Raw genomic sequence first — 20,465 nt, 5'->3', positions numbered from 1 at the left:
GGCATGATCTTCCTACTACGGAGTGGGTCTCTAAGCCAATTAGAAAGCAGTTGGTTAACCTCAGAACCATCACACCACTATTGTACTAGTGGGCACATCTTATTGGCAGGTCAGTATTGTAGTACATAGGATCTACTCCTGGGTAGGACTATTGATGACTTTTTACCTCAGTGGTCCATCTGCATAGCATCCTCTGGCATTATGAAAGATAGCCAGCAGGGAGGAAGCCTGCTACTCAGTTCCAGCTTAATTTTCCCATGCTCCACAATTGAAGTGCCCGGTGTCTTCAGTAATAGGGTCTTACCATCTAGTTCAGGTGGGCTACCAAGAACGACGATGCCTCTGAGACCTCCCCATACTTTTTATGATAAAGACAGAGGTGATCTGAGGGTAATTCACCCAGTACACAAATGGGAGAAATGTAGATTGGAATTTGTAATTTATTAGTATTACTGAGGCATTATTCATTCTTTTCTATAGATTTTGAGTCTCTGGGGGTTTCCTGACAGAGCCAAATGTTAGAGAAGTCCTTCGCATTCCTCTGCAAGGTGAAGTGAACGAATACAACCCGAGAGTGTGTGGAGAAGAAAGGCATTCACAGGTAACGTCCTTCTTACTGTTAGTTTGTGTCAGTCGGGAGTCACCTGGGAAGAGGGAACCTCAGTTGAGGAATTGCTTTAATAAAACCAGACTGGCGGGGTGGGGGTGGGGCGTTTTCTTGATTAATGATTGATGTGAAAGGGTCCAGCCCACTGTAGGTGGTCCCATCCCTCATAGGTAGCCCTCCATTATATAAAATAAGCAAGCCATGGGGCAGAGCAGTAAGCATTGCTTTTCTGTGGTTTCTGCCTCTCGGTTCCTTCCCTCAATTGATGGATTATAAGCTGTAAGATGAGGTAAAACCTTTCCTCCCCAAGTGGCTCTTTGGTCATAGTTTTTATCATAGCAACAGACAGCAAACTAGGATATTTATGTATTACTATTGGTATGTATCCAATAATGTTTAATAAACCATTTTTAAAACCAAGCCTACTTAAACATCTGCATACCTAGGTGAACATTACCTTGTGCAAAGCAGTTTTGGAGAATTCATGCTCACTGTACTACTCAAAGCATTCATAAAACATTCCTTTGGGAAGTGCATCCCGGACTCCCATGGCATTGGTTTAAGCATCCTGTTTTCTGTAGGAGTGTCTGTCAGCACTGTGACATTGTATTTGAAAGACAGGGTAAATGCCTGAGGGTAGGATGGTAAGTAGAAACACCGTGGTTTTGGCCAAAATCAAAAAGAAGTAATATGTGGCAACTAGTTTTCTCTTTTGTTGTCTCTGTGTGTAGTTGAATCCTAGGAAGGAAGTGTGTATTTAAACAATGATAGCATTGTTAAAATAAGGGATTAGACTTTGTAGTTTATAGAGAAACAGTATTTATTTGGCTTATAAATATTGTTCCTTCTTATTAAGATCAATCAATCTGTCATGATTCTAGAAATGTTCCTGTGTTAATCAAGTTAAATAAAGTGATATCTAAACTCTCTTACACTGCATACCTCTCAGGCTTTTTAATTTGCCTCTTATAAATGACTCCCTGCAGATGTTTTGGAATGTTTCTCAAAGTGTTATTAGAGTGCTTGTTAAGATACACATTAAAAGTTTCAAATTACAGGGCTGGGGTGCGGTGGAGAACATGCTTAGCATGAATGAGGCCCTGGTTCAATCCTTCACACACTCACAATTCAGATTACTAGCTTCCTGTCATGTCAGTGTGAGATGGTGGGCAGGTCTGGGAATCTGCATTTTATGAGTGTCACCAAAGATTGATACCTCTTGAAGAATTAAAACCAAACTTCTGCTCAATATTTGTGTGTGTGTGTGTGTGTGTGTGTGTGTGACACACACCCAGACATATATATACCCACACACATCTGTTTTATAGTTATTTACTTGATTTTTTTGTTTTGAATGCAGTGATTTATTATACTATTTTGACAAAGAATTGTATAAGATCTTATAAGTAGCTTATAAGATCAAATTGAAGATTATAATTGGATAAAATTGAATAAAACACTTGGATTTTATAGCTACATTTGAAAGGGATATGCTTTCCCTTGGATATAAATGGGTAAGTCTAGTTTTCCTCATCTCGATGCCACACACTAAGTTGTATTAACATCTGCTTTTCAAATGTCCCAGGAGATCTAGGGCAAAGACTAACAGGGTGTCTGCGGAGGCCCTGGAGTCATGCAGCACCACGCTGAGCATCCAGTGCAGCCTTTCTCTGTAGGCACCATGCTGAAGGTTGTGCTGTGGTTCTGCTTTGGGAAGACAAAATGCTTTCTTTCTGTTGCCCTGAGATCTTGTGAATGCTTCCAACCCTCCAAATGAAAGGAAATATTAACATGAAATGAAGCAGCTGCTTTGATAGGAAGCTCTTTTCATTATACTCCTGTAATTCTCGGTTCCATTATACTCTGGTGTTTTAGGAAGCACTAGTTCCCAGGGCCTAAGTGGAGTTAGTATGGTGACGGTAAAGAATGGCCACTAAGGAATCCTGCCAAAGATCTGTAGCCATCTCTAACTGTTCACCTGTCTAGACGTTGTTTGGCCTGTTCTTGCCTCTTAGCTTCAGTAGGCAGTTTGTTGAGAGAATGATTCTTAACAGTGATTTTGTTTGTTTTTTAACAGTCACACCCTAAATATTGTACTTTTAGAAATGAAGTGTTTTTTGTTTGTTTGTTTGTTTTTGTCAAGGGCAGGAGGACCTTGGGAAGGGCAAAGAGAATATGAGAGCAATTATTATACCAAATATCCGTATATATGCTAAAATCTGAGTGGGGATACCCAGAAATCAGAGGCAATGGCTGTGTGTAGGAGCGGGAGGGACTTGGGTAATGAAGGGCTCCCGCTCAGATGTCTCACTGTCTCCGGAAGAAAAGATAGCGGATACTGTACTGAAGGAGCGCGGCAGGAGCCACAAGTGGTAATGGATTTGAAAGTGGACTCTCTAGCTCCCGAGGCGTACGGCATAGAGCGCACGTGACCGTCCTGAGGAGATGCTGTCGGCCGAACCCATCTGCTATGAATTTTGGATGTTCCCAGAACAGTAAGACAAACAGCAAGCAGACAGAGGCAATTACAGCTGCTCCGAGCTGTTGAGAGAGAATTATGTACGTGAATATACTATTTCGGGGTTAAAAGCTGGCTACATAAGACAGCGGCGGTTATAGCCGCCTTAGAAAGCAGCCTTTGTAATGGAATGCTGGGAACGTGAGTCACGCAGAGTGGCGTGGTGATGAAAATTCCTCTGTGGCTTCTCAGGCTCTGTGTGGAACCAGTGGGAGGCTATTTTAAAAGATGGTTTTGAATAAAAATCTGCCCTCGGGAGTTGTTTGGGACTAGGTTTTCTAATAGCACCAAAGGGTCTGCCTGAATGAGTTATGGTTGGGTAGTCAGATAGCCACATAAATACTCAAAAGTCTGAAGTTTTAAAATTTTTATTTGTATATGCCTTCTCATAATCTCATGGGTTTGAATCTATATCCACTTTCTTTGTCGCTTTATTGTTTGTTTACCCACGTTGTCTCTTCACATAGTTCATGACTTTCATAATTTCATTCCTTGTAGTTCGGTTTGTTTCTAGCATTTTCCATCTCTTCTAATAGACTTGAATGGCTGAAGCTATTTCTGTTTGATCACATGTCCTGTTTACTTTTCTGGGTTTTGTTTGTTTTGAGACAGGATTTTACTCATTAGCTCAGGGTAGCCTTGAACTCATGGAAGTTCTCTCACTTAAGCCTCCCAAGTACTGGGATTCCAGGTGTGAGCCACTATTCTGGGTTCTTGTTTTATTTTTGGCATAGTTTTTGAAATCCTTCATCGTATTTAAGTGCTCAGGTCACACTCAGAAAATGACTCTAACATCTCTAGCAGCTCCACAACAGGAGTTCTCTCCATGTGGGCTTCAGGGGAGCCCTGCCATCCTTACCTGAGAACTTGTTAAAAATGCACATTCGGGTTAAATCAGAAACCCCTAGGGCAGAAGCCAGAAGTTTGTGTGTAACAAGCTGTCCTGTTAATTCCAGGGCCAGCTGGAGCCTGACAACTACTCTGGACACAGTTGATGTTTATGTGCTGTTGTTGAAGTCACACACTTGGTCCCCTGAGCAGGTAGATTAGGTGTTCTTAACCTTTCTGAGCTCATTTGCAAACTTAACCAAATCACCTCCAAAAGCAAAACACCAAAACCAGCAAACAAAACAAAAACCAGAACTTCCTCTCACACAGCCACAAGGATCAATAACCTCTGACCTCATGCCCTGCCAGCGGTTTGGTTGGTTTCAGATGACCCAGTTATCTGCAGTTCAGTCAGCTCTCCAAAATAGTTCTCATAGCTGTGGTCTAGAGGAGATAGTTATCTACCCTTCTCCTCCAGCTCCACAGCCAATGTCATCTAAATGGCTTCTTTGGGCTTGGTAACTGAATCCTGGAGGCCAGAACTTTATTTGCAAACTGCAGTTTGGATTATTTTTCACAAAAGCCAAATGTGTTCTGATTTCTTCCCTTGAAAAGTCTAATTTTTTTTTTTTTTGTATCTGTCTACCCAGCTTACTCTGTTTTTCTCTGAAACTTATCCTCTGTGGTAAGGCGGTTCACTACAAAAACAACTTTTTAACTCTTGTAGACTTAGAGGTTTCCTAAGCAGTTGTTGTAGGTAGTTCATGCAAATAGTCAGTTGAAACAGTGGTCCAGGGAATGAATGCCACTCCTCACTGCCCCAGCTCGTGGAGGAGTCTCCACAACAGTTCCCTAGGAGTGATGCTTTCTTCATCTCAGGATTATTCACCTGTTAGTCCTTTAGTTTTAAAGGACGTCCTCATTAGGACTGATGTTTGCATGTCTTTCTCTTGACTTTTGCATGTTTACATGTCGGTCCTTTCCCTCTGTCCATCCCATGACTAGAGGGGTTTTCCAAGCTGTTTTCTTTTCTGTATTTTTTTTTCTCCTGCACTGTGGTTGGAATCCGTACAAGCTAAGAAGGTATCTACCACTGAACTACACTCCCAACCCCCAGGTCTTGTCTTTTCTCTCCACATTTCACCTACAGGAACCGACACATTCTTCCACAGAGCCCATTTCTTTGTGTCTGCCAGGTCCTCCCTCAGATGCTACCTTAGCACTAGTCTTTATCAAGGTTTGTCCCATTCTCACAACCCTGTCCTCCCATTCCCACAACCCTGCCTCGCTGACCCCATAGTTAGCTGCCTACTAGGTGTTCTGGTCTTAGTGCACATCCAAAATGAAGCCATTTGTTCTCCCCCGAATCTGTGCTCCTTTTAGTTTCCCGATCTCAACAAGGGGCATCACCATCTGCCATCCAAATGTTCTAACACTTTCTTGTCATTTCCCACGTTACAGCCAGTATTTGGGAGCTTCTGGGTAATTCTTCTGGAAGTCCAGAGATGGATTCTCTTGTTTTTGCCATTTTTCTACAGGGGGAGAAACCAAATCACATACAGTCAAGTTATTTTCCTGTGGCCACAAAACCATTAGTGGAGATAGAACTCAGGCCAGACTGTCTCTGTGCAGAACACCTGGTCCTAACTGTTGTGTTTTCCGACTTTCCTTTCTTAGGGGCTGTCCTAGTTAGGGTTCCTATTGCTGTGATGAAACACCATGATCAGAAGCAAGCTGGGGAGGAAAGGGTTTATTTGACTCATACTTTCACATCATAGTCCATCACTGAAGGAAGTCAGGACAGGAACTCAAACCTGGAGGCAGGAGCTGATGCAGGGCCCTGAAGGAGAGCTGCTTACTGGCTTGCTCCTTGTGCTTTGCTCAGACTGCTCTCTCTTTCTCCCTCCCTCCCTCCCTCCCTCCCTCCCTCCCTCCCTCCCTCCCTCCCTCCCTCCCTCCTTCTTTTTCTTTTTTACTTGTTGGTTTTTTTTTTTTTTTTGAAGCAGGGTTTCTCTGTAGCTTTGGAGCCTGTCCTGGAACTAGCTCTGTAGACCAGGCTGACCTCGAACTCACAGAGATCCACCTGCCTCTGCTTCCTGAGTGCTGGGATTAAAGGCGTGTGCCACCACTACCCAGCCAACCTGCTCTCTTACACAACCCTGACCACTGGGCGGGGTGGCCACACCTAAATTGGACTGGGTCCTCCCCCATCAGTCATTAAGTATAAAAATACCCTATAGACTTGTCTGCAGTCCAATCTTATGGAGGCGTTTTTCTCAGTTGAAGTTCCATCCTCCCAGATGACACTAGCTTGTGTCAAGTTGACATAAAACTGGCCAGCACAGGTGACAAGGCCAGACAGCCAGGATTATTCTTTACCCTTCCCAGTCCTGCTTGTCTGGTTGAGCCTTCTGACTTCATATTTCTTAAAATGTGTTCCCCATCTCTGCATTCCATTTTAAGGTTTCTAGATTGGGTCTCTATTATCTCTCTCTTTACCACTATAATTAATGGCTCTTCCCATTCATACCCCACCCTCTTTTTTTTTTTTGAACTACCAGAATGTTATTCTTCCTAGTGTTAAATGTGATCTGAACACCTTTAAAAAAAAAAAAAACCAAACAACCAACAACAACAAACAAACAAACAAAAAACCCCAGCCCAGTTCTTGTATATCAGTTACCCACCAGGTAGCCCCCTTCTAGAGTCTACTTCATTGCTGCGAAAGCCCTACCGATTCTGGGGACTAGTGTGCTTCAGACCGTTGAGAACCACACTACAAGGCAGAGAGCTGCAAGAGAGTCAGTCCTGCCTGACACTTTGAGGAGTAGAAACTTAGGGAGAAATGATGGGTTTTGATTAGTCTTTGCCTACTTTGGTCCTCAATTTCTTCTTCTCACGGTGAAATCATAATAAAGAAATTCTAGCTGAGGGAACATAGTCTATACTTTTTGTGGATCGCCAGAAGAAAGATGCTCCATTCTACTCCACTGCCATGCCGTGGCTGACTGTGCCTTCCTGAAGTACATCACCCTCCCGTACCTCCCTGTGAGGTATGTATACCTCCCTTTGCATGTATGTATACTTCTGTTCAGTGGATGCTCCTCTTCCAGGAGCCTGCTAAGCACCACTGCCTCATTGTTCAGGTTCCAAATTAAATTTCCCATCACCTGGAAAGCCTTCTCAGATCCCATTGACTTCTTTACATTTGGGTGAACCATTTTTCTGACGTGCTGCCAGAGGACCCTGTTCTGTGCCCATTCCTATGACTTGTTAAACTTTGTTTTAATTGTCTAGTTGTCTCTTTTGGACTTGGTGCTAGGTCTTATTTATTTCTGTGTTTCTGTCACCCAGTACAGATGCTCAATAGGTATCGATTGTATGAAAGTGTTGGTATTTAAATGAGCTAAATAATGACTGCCACTTACATATGCTTTTATCTTACTAAACCACCTAGTAGATGATGTGTCAGGGTAGGATGAGGTTCACCTTTAAGTAACCATCAGAATCAATGACCAAACAAATTAAGGGACTATTTTTCTTCTAAGTAAATAAATACGGACCCAGACTCTCCATGGAGTTGAGCGTTTCTTTGGCTGTCAGGCCCCACTGCCTCCAGCTCTCTGCTTTCCTGTGCTCCAGGTGCGATTCTTGTCCTCATACTGTGTTCTGGAGATGGAGCAGAACGCTGGCTGGCTGTAGGCCCTCCTTCTAGTAATGACGGGAAAGGCCCAAATGCCAGCGCTTGCCAGCCTTCTGTCTGCCTGCTCGCACCCTCTCTCGGGACATTCCTCAAAGGCCTTTCGGGAGACCTGTCATGGTATCACTTGTAGCTGCCAGAGAAGCCCGGACATTGAGATTTTGCCTGACCCTTTACTGCTAGTGATTGATTGGTGGTGTGTTAATAGGGCTGAAAAGAATAGACGGTAACCAGCTGTCTTTGTAACCAGCAGGTTGACATGATTCCCTCTTACGTGATCATAGGCAGCGTTAGTGAGTAATTGGTAGAGCTAACCTCCTCCCTTTTCCCCCTCCCTCTTCCACCTACTCCCTCCCCACTTCCTTTTCCTCCCCCTTCCCTCTGGTTTACCCACTCTCCCTCCTTTGTTCCTTCTTCCCTTTCTTTTGCAATGCAGGGGATTGAACAGGGCCTTTTCAAGCTAGGCAAGCATTCTCCCACAGAGCCACACCCCTTTCCTCTTTCACTGCCTGCACACTATGTGTAAGATTGCCTTCTGTAATTGGTATATCTATCACCTTAGACATTGTAATGGCGATTCTTGGTTGTCAACTTGACTACATCTGGAATTAACTAAAACCCAAGTGGCTTCGTACACCTGTGAAGGATTTTTTTCTCAAGTCATTTGAAGTGGAAGACCCACTTTTAATCTGGATCTTTTGAGGTGGTTGGATACACCTTTAATCCAGGTCTTTTGATGTTTGAAGACCCATCTTTAGTCTGGGTCACACCTGTTGGCAGCTTATATAAAAGGCACAGAAGAAGGAAGCTTGCTTTTTCTTTACCTGCTCACTCACCCTCTTGCTGGCAAGTCACTTGCTGGCTCACTCACCCTTTGCTAGCTTTAGAGCCTACTTCTGTGGGATTCTGTCAGATACTGAAGACCAGCTGAGACAACCAGCCTCATGGACGGAAGTTCTACTGGATTCTCAGACCTTTCTTTGGTAGATAGCCACTGTTGGACTAGCTGGACTACAGCCTGTAAGCCATTCTATTTTTAAAATTATTCTGAGATTTGTTTTCACTATTTTATGCATATGAGTGTTTTGCCTACTGTGCTACGTATATAATCATGTGTGTTATCCTACTGTGCTACATACAGAACACAAGTTCTTCCTCCTATCCAGCTGCCCATGTTCCTCCTTTTTCCACCTCCTCCTTCATATCCTTCTCAGGCTCTGGTAAATAATATTCTATTCTCTACTTCTCTGAGGTCCTTTTTAGTTTTGGCCTTTAACTACTTTATTTAATATTAAGTATTTAACTGTTTTATAGGCACTTACAAAATCTAAATGACCACTTTTTATCAATTTTTTTCTAGTGTTTTTCACTTGTTGATTTCATCATTTACCTTCTCAAGGTTTTGTTGAAATGTTCCCTAGACTACAATGATAGAAGGGTATTGATTGAACTGGCAGGAGATATGGCAATAGATACTAAGAAAGAAATGATCTATAGTCTCCCATTCATTCTTTATCTACAAAACCATCATGAAAAGTCAGAAATCCAAACAAAATTATAGTCATTTTTTGAAGAGGATTTCTAGTAGTCACAAACTGGAGGAAACTAACAGTTCAATAATAGGAGAAGGGCTGTATAAATGAGGGATATTTATGGAGGAGAAACACTGTGAAAGTTGGATTATCTTTTGTTGGGGGTACCACTTAATGGCTTAGAATAATGCTCAGGATATGGTATTGATTGGAATATCCAAGAATCAAGATGGAGTATACACACACACACGCATGTTATGCTCCTAATTTTAAAACTGGTGCAGTTGTTAGAAAGCACACTAAAGACTGCAAAGAATTATTGTAATCTTAAATAGTGCTGAGTGATTTTTATTGATACATACTTTCTCTACTTTTTCTCCTGTGGCTATTGTTAAATCATTTTAAAATTAATTCAGTTAAAAATGTTTACTATTTTAGTGATAAGCTGATGCTTTATGTTTTTATGTGAAAGGTTTTATCTGTTTGTTTTTGAGACAAAGCTGGCTTCTGTTACTCAGGCTAGTGAAGAGCTCATTATCTAGTTCAGGGTTACATTGTTCATCTTGCCTCAGCCTGACTAATACTTGGGATTGCAGTAGGAGCTCTTAGCTGGGTGCACACAGTTTTAATCCTCGCACTTGGGAGGCAGAGGCAAGTGGAACTCTGTGAGTTTAAGACCTGTTTGCTCTTCATAGATGGAGGCTAGCCAGGCCTACACGGTGATATATGTTCTCTCTCATACACACATACACACAGAGAGAGGGAGAGGGAGGGAGAAAGAGAGAGAGAGAGGGAGGGAGAGAGAGAGGAGAGAGAGGAGAGAGAGAGAGAGAGAGAGAGAGAGAGAGAGAGAGAGAGAGAGAGAGAGAGAGAGAAAGAGAAAGAGAGAGAATATGAATATATATGTGAGGATGCAGCTCTTCTTGTATTTCTCAGTCTAGCCTTGAACTCCTGGGCTTAAGTATTTTTGTCTTCCTGTCTCATCTTCCAAAGTAGCTGGGACTATAGACATGAGCCTTTGTATTGAAATTTTGATGCTGGTATTTTAATGAAAGAAGAGTACATGCATGGCAGAGAAAGTCTATATGGTTTATTATTTACATCTTAGGCATTTCCCACCTGCCTTTTTAAAGAGACCTTTTCTCTTAGTAATTTGGATGTCACATTGTAGAACCCAGTAACTTGAAATTTAAAAAAAAAAAGTCTGGGACCTTTTTTTTACTTTGTTGTTGAGGTATTTCTTGAAGCTATTGGACATAAATGTACTGTGAAGTTTAAAATTTCACATTCAGTAGTGGTGTCTTGTGTACTCTTTACTAGGCTTACCATGTCATAATTTCTAGGATAATCCTATCAATATATGAATATATATAATTGCCTTAGAGGCAAAGCTGAGGGATTGTGTATGTGGTGAGTTTCATGTGAGACTGTGAAAGAAGATACGGTGTTCCAGTGACCTACTTCATACAGTCTGTTGCCAGGAATAGAAAAATTTTACAGATAGATTATAGAATGTGAGATAAGGAAAGAGAGTATAAAAATTCTAAATATAACCCCAAATCCTGTCAGTTAGTAAAAAACCAGATTTCATGCCAACAAGATTTATCTTTGAATTTAGGAGCTAGAAATAAGAATGCAAAGTTTGGGATATATCCAGGGGAAAAGGGAAGATTTGTGGGAACATTTTAGAGTCCTTTCCCACAGGCTGTTTGAGAAAGGGACACTATTGTGTTGAATTATTGCCCAGAAGCCAAATCCAGCCAGCCACCTATTTTATTTTTCAATAACATAGCGACTGAGCAGAATAAGGCAGGGAAAATGTAAACTGCAGAAATAGGTATTTCCTTGCCTGTCTTTTTCTGGAGAAAGTCTGTCAACCCCTATCTAAAGCAGTCTTCCTTGGGGGATTGTGACCTAGAGGATATTTGGCAATGTGTTCAGACGGTTTTCGTTGTCATAATGTGTATGAGTGTGTGTGTGTGTGTCTACATGCATGCTAGTGAAAGAGGCCATTGTACCATGAACAAAGTGACCCCCCCACACACAGCAAAGAATTATTTGTTCTAAATGTTGAACATTGACAGACCTTTATGCTCCTTAGCCCCTTTTTTGACTCATCTTAGTGGCTAATCTCTCTTATCTTGGCTCTAGCCCAGCCAAGTTCTAGCAAGAATCTTCTGAAGTAGTTTAGTGAAGCTCCTTCTCCCCTTTGATATTTGATCAAATTTCTCATTTTTTTTTGCCCTTGATATCTGATCACTCTGGCCTGTTTTCAATCAAAATCCTGTTAGCTCATTTCATCCAGTGCTCCCTACCCTCAATGTCTTCTCTTAGTCATTTTCTGTCTACGGGCTCCTCATATTCTCTCTCTCTCTCTCTCTCTCTCTCTCTCTCTCTCTCTCTCTCTCTCTCTCTCTCTCTCTGTCTCTCTCTCTCTCTCTCTCTCTCTCTTTCTCCCTCCTCACTCCTCTTCCTCTCTACTTTGCTGCAGTAAATGGTCTTGGCACCTATTTTGTTTGTCCCGAGAAAAACGTCCCTTACCATGTGAGAAAAATTTCTCTTGCTGGACATAGAGATGCATGCTTGTACTTGTGGCATGGGGAGGGTGGGACAGAATGTTTGTTAGTTCAAGGTCAGCCCAGGCTGGGTGGTGAGCTCTTGGCCAGGCTAGCCAGCATAGTGAGGCTCTATTAAAAAAAAAAGTTTTTCCCCTTCTCAGTATCAATAGTTCAGACTAGATGTGCTCAGTACAAGTCCGGCTGTTGGACCGCTCCGGCTGCTGACTCTGGATCTGTGCTTTCCTCCGGTGCCCTAGTTTTGACTTCATAAAGTAAGAACCATCATTGATGGCCAGTGTCCCGTGCATGCTACATAGAATGTCACTCTACATTCCCTTCCATTTCCCACAGGATTTCATTTTCTTCATTTTGATTGATTGGAAATCATTAGAGCAGCCCCGGCTACTGTTTATGGATGTTCAGCTCTTTCAGGTGGCAGAGGGACTTTATGGTTACTACGAGGCCATTCTGAGAGGCAGTTCTAATGACTTGTAACAGCCAGTGGAGAAAATGGCCAGGGGACATGGAGAAATTTAAAAATTTATACAGAGACAGGAAAGGACCACACAGAAAATTTTAATTAGCAACAATGAAAACCTGGGTGACCAGTTTTTTTTTTTTTTCTGAGTCTCCAAAAGACCATTTTGAAAAACAACTGCTAAGTAATGTGGTAGAGCCTACTAATTTATATTTGTTATTAGGTCAGTAGACATACAAAAATATATTTCTCCCCCTCTAGAATTAGATGGAGGTCAATCATTTCACTCAAGTAAAAGCTTTCCATTTTAAACAGAAACGGAAGTGTGTAGGTGCCCTATACAATCCTGTAAAATCAAGACTCACTCAGGAGATGGTCTGCTGTGTTTGAATTCTGGTTCCTTCCTTTGTCATTTGGAGCAAGTTACTGAACCTCTCTGCCTCAGTTCCTTCAGCTACGAAGTGGGAATAATAGTATACCTCTCTCACAGGACTATTGTGAGGAGTGTGTTAGTTTACGCGGAGATTATTTAGCCTGTTGTAACTGCTGCTGGAGCCTCATCTGTTATTACTTATTTTATTGTTTCTTGTGGCCCTGGAGTAAAGGACCTAATCTTGCTTGTGATGTTATCAAGGTATTCAAGGCAGTACATTCAAACATTTCCAGAAAGAAAAATCTAAGCCTAATTCTGTGCAGTTAGTCCCAAGATGACTGAAATTGTAGGCGACACTATGTATTTTTCAGTGGATTGCCCACCACGGTATGCCACTGTGTATCGAAAGCCTTTTTAGCTGACAGATTGTCATGGCACTGGAAAGTACTGCTGCCTCCGCCCTGAGTATCTCAGGGATGTGGGCTGAAATGACCGTCAGTTAAAGTCAAGTTTTCACTGTGCAAATATGGATTTGTAACTATAAAGAGCATCAGAGTGAAGCTCCCCATGGGGTTAGTTTTGGTGTGGGTGGCAAAATACACAGAATTTAAGTTTCAGTGATCTCAGCAGTAATAAAGGCAATTTAAACATACAAATTCAAGTTATTTTATAGAACAAACCACCCAGTCATGGGAGTGGGGCTTTCTTAATTTAGGTTGGTAAAACATGAGTTTAGAAGGTTAAACATTTGTAAGAAATATATCTTTGCTGTTTTGATATCTAGAACATTTCCAAATGAAATGTGCTTACTTAAAACACCAAAGGCAATTCGGAAAGCTTTGTCTTCACATTAGCCTGTATGTTTTGTATGTGTCTTATGGTCAGTTGTTCCTGTTTTACTATGCACATGCACACACATGAAAGAATGTAATAATGCTACAACCAAACTGTGGAAAGAGACTAGATTTCTTTGTTTTTCTTTAATATTTCTTTATTTTTATTTTATGGGTATGAATGTTTCCTGTATGTATGTCTGTACCTCCATGGGTACCAAGAGGTACCCATGGTAACATGGTACCTCTTGGTACCCATGGAGGCCAGAAGAGGACACCAGATCTCCTGGAACTGGAGTTACAAGTGGTTGTGAATAGCCATGTGGGTTCTGGAAATGGAACCCAGGTCCTCACCCACCAGTAATCTTTCCAGCCCAGAATTTTTTTTTATTAAATAAATATGAAGCTTCTTTCTTTGAAAGTGATTTTTAAACATCCACAAAACTGTGAGCTGCATTGTACCATTTGATAGTTCTGTTTTATTTTGTGTGTTTTGGTGCTGGCAATCAAACCTCTGGTGTCATACATACTAGACAAGTGCTCTGTCCCTGGGCTACACCTCCAGCCTGTACCAGGTGATTTTTTCAGAAGGGAGAAACAAATACTCCATTGATCCTTAATGTCATCATTTGTGTGGCTAGTTTTCTACACCAGCAGAAAAATTTTGATTAATTGCTATTAACTGTGACAAATCCCATGGGTAATGAAATTTTTTGGTCTATCTATTTTCTCCACTTTATTCAAGCAAATTGATAAAACAGTCTTGCAGAACACTGTAGAAAATAAATATGTATTCTGCAAAAGCACAGGACCACAGTGCTGTCCATTGCTTACTTAGGATCTAGAGATGCAGGGTCCTGCTGCTCTTGGCAGGGTCTGAGTCCTGACGTCCGTTTCCCTGAGAGCTTGTATTAGACTCTTGTACTTTATTGAGGTATTTGCTTAGGCTCAGACCTGCAGTCTGTCACCATTAACACCAAGGTGGATCATTGGATAATATGGAGTTAATCCAATATTAAATCTTTTACTTTGATTTTGATAACTCTTGGTTTTCTAGTTACTAGGAAATAGGTATTACATTGTTGCTTCTTAAATTAAGGTAGCAAAAGAATTTGATGTATAATATTTTTCTCAAGTGATTTAGTGCTATATGAACAGACAATTGTCAGTTATAAAGCTAAATAATTGGACAGTGCTCTTAAGCAGAGCGTGCCATAACAAACCCCAGCCCATCCCTTCCAAACCTAAGTACATTTGTGCTCTTTCTCCCTCTCTTTCTTTCTGAGGGCGGAGTGGGGGTGGTGGGTTGAGACAGTTTCTCTGTGTAGGCCTGCCTGTCCTGGAACTCACTGTGTAGACCAGTTTAGTCTTGAACTCAGAGATTTGCCTTCCTCTACCTTTGAAGTCAGCACGTGAGAGGATTAAAGGCCTGTACTATCACACCTGGCTTCCAAACTTATTCCTTTAGATTACATTTTTTTTTCATCTTCTTTCTTTTGAGCCTAGGCTGGCCTCAAAACTGGGGTCACAACGTCTTCTTGCCTTAGGCTTCCAAGTAATTGTTGTGCCTACAGCTGTGTGCCATTACAGCCAGCTCCACACCCTGTTGTCTATATTGTTGGGATCTGTTTGCTCTTATTTTCTTGAGGAATTTTGCACTTGTGTTCATAAAAAGATGCTTGTATGTAGTTTTCCTATCTTTGTTTGGTAAGGTAATGCTGACCTCATAGAAGACTGGATGTATTCTCTCTGCTGTTTTCTGGGAGAGATTATAGAGAAGTGGTGTGACTTCTTCCAATGTCTGGTAAAATTCACCAGTGAATCCATCTACACATGGTCCTTTCTGGTTTGGGAGGTTGCTAGGCATTTCTTTACTACATACAAGCCTACTTGGATCATTTTTCCTTTTATGTGAGCTTTTGTAGAATTTCTTACAAGGACTTAGTTAATTTCAGTCAGGCTATTAAATCTACAGACAAAGCTGTTCATAACGTCCCCTCATTATTTTCTCAGGGTCTTAGGGATTAGCAGTGATGGCCCAACCTTCATGTTATTGATAATTTGTGTTATCTTTTGTCTCTTTGTCTAATGGGGTTGAGCTAAGGATTATAAATATTATTGATTATTCCAAAAAAGCAGCTGCTGGCTTAGTTGACTTTATTGTTTTTCGATGTTCAGTTTTATTGATTTCTGTTGAGTTTTTATTATTTCTCCTCTTTCTGCTTATGTAGTTTATCAGTTTTAGGTATTTCTTCTGCACTGATGTGCCCATTCAATGCTGTCAATGCTATAATTCCCTCCAAAGCACTACTGTAGCTCACAGATTCTGTATTCTTTTTGTTTAGTTCAAAATCTTTAAATAAATTTCTCTTGAGGTTTTTCCTTTGACCCATGTTGTTTTAGAACTGTGTCATCTAAACTTATCATATGCTTTTGTGCCTTAACTAAGTCATACCTTTACCCAAAGTGCAATTAGAGAATTGTTCCTCGTGATAAAAAAAAATTTGTACATTGGGCCTTTAATGGTGAGGGAGGCTGGAAAATGAGAAAGGAAGCAAAAGTTATTGAGTCATTTTTAAAATCTGGTCAAGTGTGCTTGTTTATCCAGTGAGCCTATGCCAACATTAAAACACCCATCTAGCTGAACCACTATTGAAATGATAAAATTATGTGATAAAATGGAGAGAATAATTACATTGGAGGCTGGTCCTGACCAGTGGTATTAGCTTTCTGTGGTTTAAGATGGACAGGAGAGTTGCTTCAATGGTTAAAAACACTTGTTCTTGCAGAAGGCCCTGTTTGGATTCCCAGCACAACATGGCAGCTCACAACCATCTGTAACCCCAGTCCTGGGGGCTTCAGTGTTTTTCTCTGACCTCTGTGAGCACCAAACATGTATGTGGTGCACAAACATACATGTGGGCAATACACTTATGCGCATAAAATAATAGGGTCTTAAATAATTAAATAAAAATAGATGCTAAAAAGGGGAAAGGTTCTAGACAGGAGATAATTTCAAATTAAAGTTTGTGATAAATATGGATGGGAAATTGAGCCAATATTTTATAAGGAAAATTAAAGAATTTGTTTTCAATATCCTTACCTAAATGGCAGGCCATCTTAGCATTGCCTAGAGGTGAACTGTAGTTAAGCCTGGAGAGAGTTTTTTTTTTTCTACTTTCAGTTAAGATCAGTAACATGACATTCATTTTTATTTCCCTGTTGTTCTAGTTCACCTTGTCACCCACTCCCCTTGAGAAAGTGCTGTGATAGGGTGGATGGGTTTCCTGTTACAGGGTGTGCTGTGGACATAGACTTGTCCACAGCTATCATGCCCATGAACTAAAACAGCAACCAGCAGGGCAGGGTAATCCTAAGGGTGCCATAGTGATATGCATATCTCGGCAGTAACCAACCAACAATTGTCTAGTTGACTTAAGACCCACTCAAGAAGAGAGAAGTTATACCTGGTACTAGAAGCCTATCCAGGGCTAGTGACATCATGGATCCTGGAGGAGAGCTTACAGCTACCACTTGACTTGGCATAATTCCTAACTGCGTTCTAAAACATTCATCCTTATACCTATGAGAAGTGTAACTCTCACTTCTCATTAAAAATAAACCTGTTTGCAAGAGATGACGAGCATTACAGAAAAGCACAGCTGATCAAACTGACGAAAACAAGTGACCATGGGGTGCTCGGCCTCAAATGATGCATCTGTAACCACTCTTGACTGAAGGCTTAGAGGGATTGTGAACTCCGGGCTAGAAAGCTGTAAGAGCCAGAGGAACAGGAAGTCAGCCATGAGACTGTCTCTTAGAAATGCCAGGGAAGCTAGACTCATGAAGTGTCAATAACATGACAGCCTAAACAAGATCTGAGCAAGGACTATGTAGCAGTAGACATACTGACAGGGATGCTCTTCCCCAGGACCAACCCTAGAGAAAGAACTACAGGCAACTAAGACATGCTGATAGTTGGAGAATAGTCTTCCTTAGGGAAGAACCCCAGCTGGTTATCCAGTACCAAATGATCAGTCACACACATGTAAGACTGAATGGATAGTTATATATTTAGGAATATATGTGTATACACACACACACACACACACACACACACACACACACACACACAAAACAAAGAAAAAGAGGTCATAAATTTGAGAGAAAGCAAGAAGCAGTGCATAGAAGGAGTTGGAGGGAGGAAAGGAAGGGGTGACATGATGTAATTATGTTTTAATTAAAAATAAAACTAATAAAAATAAAAATTATTTATTGAGAATTTCATATAATTACTAATTCACATCATTTCCTCCTACCCTCCTTCTCCTCCTTCCAACTCCTCCTGTGTCCCCTGAGTCCTTCTCAAATTCATGGCCTTTTCTTCTTTAATTATTATTGTTACACACACACACACACACACACACACACACACACACTCATATAAATTTATAAACACAGCTCGCTGAGTTCCTTTTGTGTTGCTCGTATGAATATCTAAGACTGACCACTTAAGATCGGATCTTATCAGGGACTCCTCCCTGGAGAAGACTGAGTCTTCCTCCCTCATCAGTCTTTCATTGCTTATAGCACTTCATCTAGGGATGGGGCCTTGCGGGATCTCCCTCGTCCACACTGATGGGTCAGTTGGTGTTGTCATTTTACAGGTCATCTTTAGGTAACGGCACTGGGATTTCATGGGTGTTGCTGCCCTGTCATCTGTAGAGGACACCATTCTGGCAGCAAATGCCATGGTCTTTTGGCTCTTACAACGTTTCCATATCCTCTCCCACAATGTGCCTTGAATCTTAGGTTTAGGGGTTGTATTGTAGATGAATCAATTAGTGTTGGGGGGCCTGTGGTCAGCTGTTCTCTGCATCTTGTCCAGTTGTGTCCCTCTGTAATGGTCTCCATCTGCTGTAAAAGGAAGCTTCCTTGATGAGGGATGAGAACTATATATACCCAGAAAGGCAGCATGGGAACTCAAGGAATCAGCTTTCACAATCAACACAGCTCTGTTTTCTCAAGAATGTTACCCATAGCATGCTGGGATACTAGCAACCTGGCTGAGTAGACCTTTTCTAAAGCTTCTGTAGTTGGGCCTTATGTTCACCAGCAGTCAGCTTTGTGTGTATCTGTGCAAACTTTACTTAGTAGTATAAGTTAATAATTTGGCTAAATAGATGAACCAATTAAATACAGGAGCAAAAGATGCTTCTCAGCAAACAAAGTTTAACACTTTAGAAAAACTCTTGAGAATGTTGCCAACAAAAATTGCTTTTTAATTATGTGTGGATGATACAACCATAAGCCACTGTGAAACTTGTAGAAACTTTACAAAGATTTCTTCACTTATATTGTATTACAGGTATCTATAATCTACATTAAAGTTACCAGTTTATTGAAGACACCAAACTATAAACTATGAAAGTATGTTTTATATTAGAAAGATGATATCAGTACCAATCACCAGCATCTCATACATAAAACATCTACATAAAATGTATGACTGAATATATGTCCATATGTTGAAATGAAAATAACCTTTATAGAATTTTTATAGCGCCATTGAGCAATCAGCTTTTTAAATTCATGATTAACTGTCCACTGTGATCATTCTGGGTAAAGATTTTTTTTTTTTTTTTTTTTTTTTACCATATCTCTCACTACAAAGTCAGAGCACTCCATCCCAAGTTCATTAACTTAAAGGACTTTGTGACTCATAACAGATATTTCTATGTAGATTTTAGGACTGGTTGACTTCACAGTCATAAGGAAATAGTCTCTCCTTCCTTTTGTTTTCCATGCATTTCTCTCAGGCTGGCTCCTGGCAGAGTTGCAAAGTGGCTTCAGGATGTCCAGGAGTAGAACCAGTCCTATTCATTCTCTGGAACTGGAAAACTTCCCTGGACCCCCATCTGCAGATGCTACATGTTTCACTGTCTGAAATGGGTCACACTCAACCTGTCCCTAACACTGGCCTGTCATCCTGAAGGGAGAGGCAGACCTGAGTCATTTGAGGCAGGGATGGGTTCCTTAATGAAGCCTGTATGGGCTGCGTTGCCAACTTGGCACATACTGATTCACATGGGAAGAGGAAACCTCAACTGAGATAATCCCTATTTTCTTGATTAATGCTTGATGTGTGAGGGCCTAGGCCCCTGCCGATGACCTGGAGCAGGTGGTCCTGGGAGGTCTAAGAAAGGTAGCTGGCCCTTAGTCTGGAGGGTAAACCAGTGAGCTGCATCCCTCCATGGCCTGTGCTTTAGTTCTCTCCTTCAGGTTCCTGCCCTGCTTGAGTTCCTGCCTTGGCTTCCATCAGTGATGGACTGGGATCAGGACATACACACTCTTTTTTTCCCCAGGTTGATTTTGGTCATGTCTTTATCACAGTGACAATAAGCAAACTCTAGGACAAAATTAAAACCTGTTTAGCAAGAAGCCAAGGACAAGCTTGCTGGTGAAATGGCAGGCGTTCTTAACAGTGGCAGAAGATCTTCATGCAATGCACTGTCTTTTAAGCTTTTGATAAGAGCTGAGCGGCAGCAAAACTAAGGGTATATTTGTGAGTATTTGCCGTGCATCCATACGGTATTGTTGTTCAGGAATGTATTCATTTACTTCACAATGGACGCTCACTGTGAAGGGCAGGTTGTCTTGCCCTGCTGAAAATTGTAGGAAGTCTAGCCGTCACACCTGAATAGATGACTTTCCCACCTCTGCATGGAAAGGTCAGTGGTAATGTGGAGGAGCGGATGATTGGGGTGGTCCAGATAGTTTTGCTCTCATCATTATTTAGTCCCCCTTTCATGGGAGTTTTCTTTCCCATTTCATGAGGCCTTGCAGAAAAAGAAATAATAGTGCTAATTTATAGCCTCCTATTTCCCCCTCTTATTCCTAGCCACAAGAATAGGCACGTGGGTTAAGTACAGCTAGTCAGGGTCTATTTTCCAGGCTGCAGCGATGTCTTCAGGGAAGGTGTGAGAATCAAGCCTCACGAGAGCCATTCTTGGGATTTTTGAGAGACAGTGCTTGAAA

General features: G+C 41.3%; 1 protein-coding gene across 10 annotated transcripts in view; it reads left to right on the top strand.

Moving 5' to 3' along the window:
* The window catches only part of Fhip1a (FHF complex subunit HOOK interacting protein 1A), a 236,394-nt gene that overhangs the window by 71,448 nt on the left and 144,481 nt on the right, over positions 1-20,465 (top strand). For 8 of the 10 annotated variants that reach the window (XM_042279223.2, XM_076574340.1, XM_076574337.1 and 5 more), the window contains one exon: positions 481-601. The exons of 1 other annotated variant lie outside the window; for it this stretch is intronic. The gene's annotated coding sequence lies outside the window, so the exon portion shown is untranslated. Of the gene's footprint in view, positions 1-480; positions 602-1,995; positions 3,167-20,465 lie in introns of those variants that run through there. One more of the 10 variants, XM_076574339.1, reaches the window with a different exon arrangement.

Source organism: Peromyscus maniculatus, chromosome 6 (genome assembly GCF_049852395.1).
Source record: "Peromyscus maniculatus bairdii isolate BWxNUB_F1_BW_parent chromosome 6, HU_Pman_BW_mat_3.1, whole genome shotgun sequence".
NCBI classification, from domain to species: Eukaryota; Metazoa; Chordata; class Mammalia; order Rodentia; family Cricetidae; genus Peromyscus; species Peromyscus maniculatus.
Note: the sequence above shows the minus strand (reverse complement) of the source record. Positions and strands in the feature narration are given on the sequence as shown.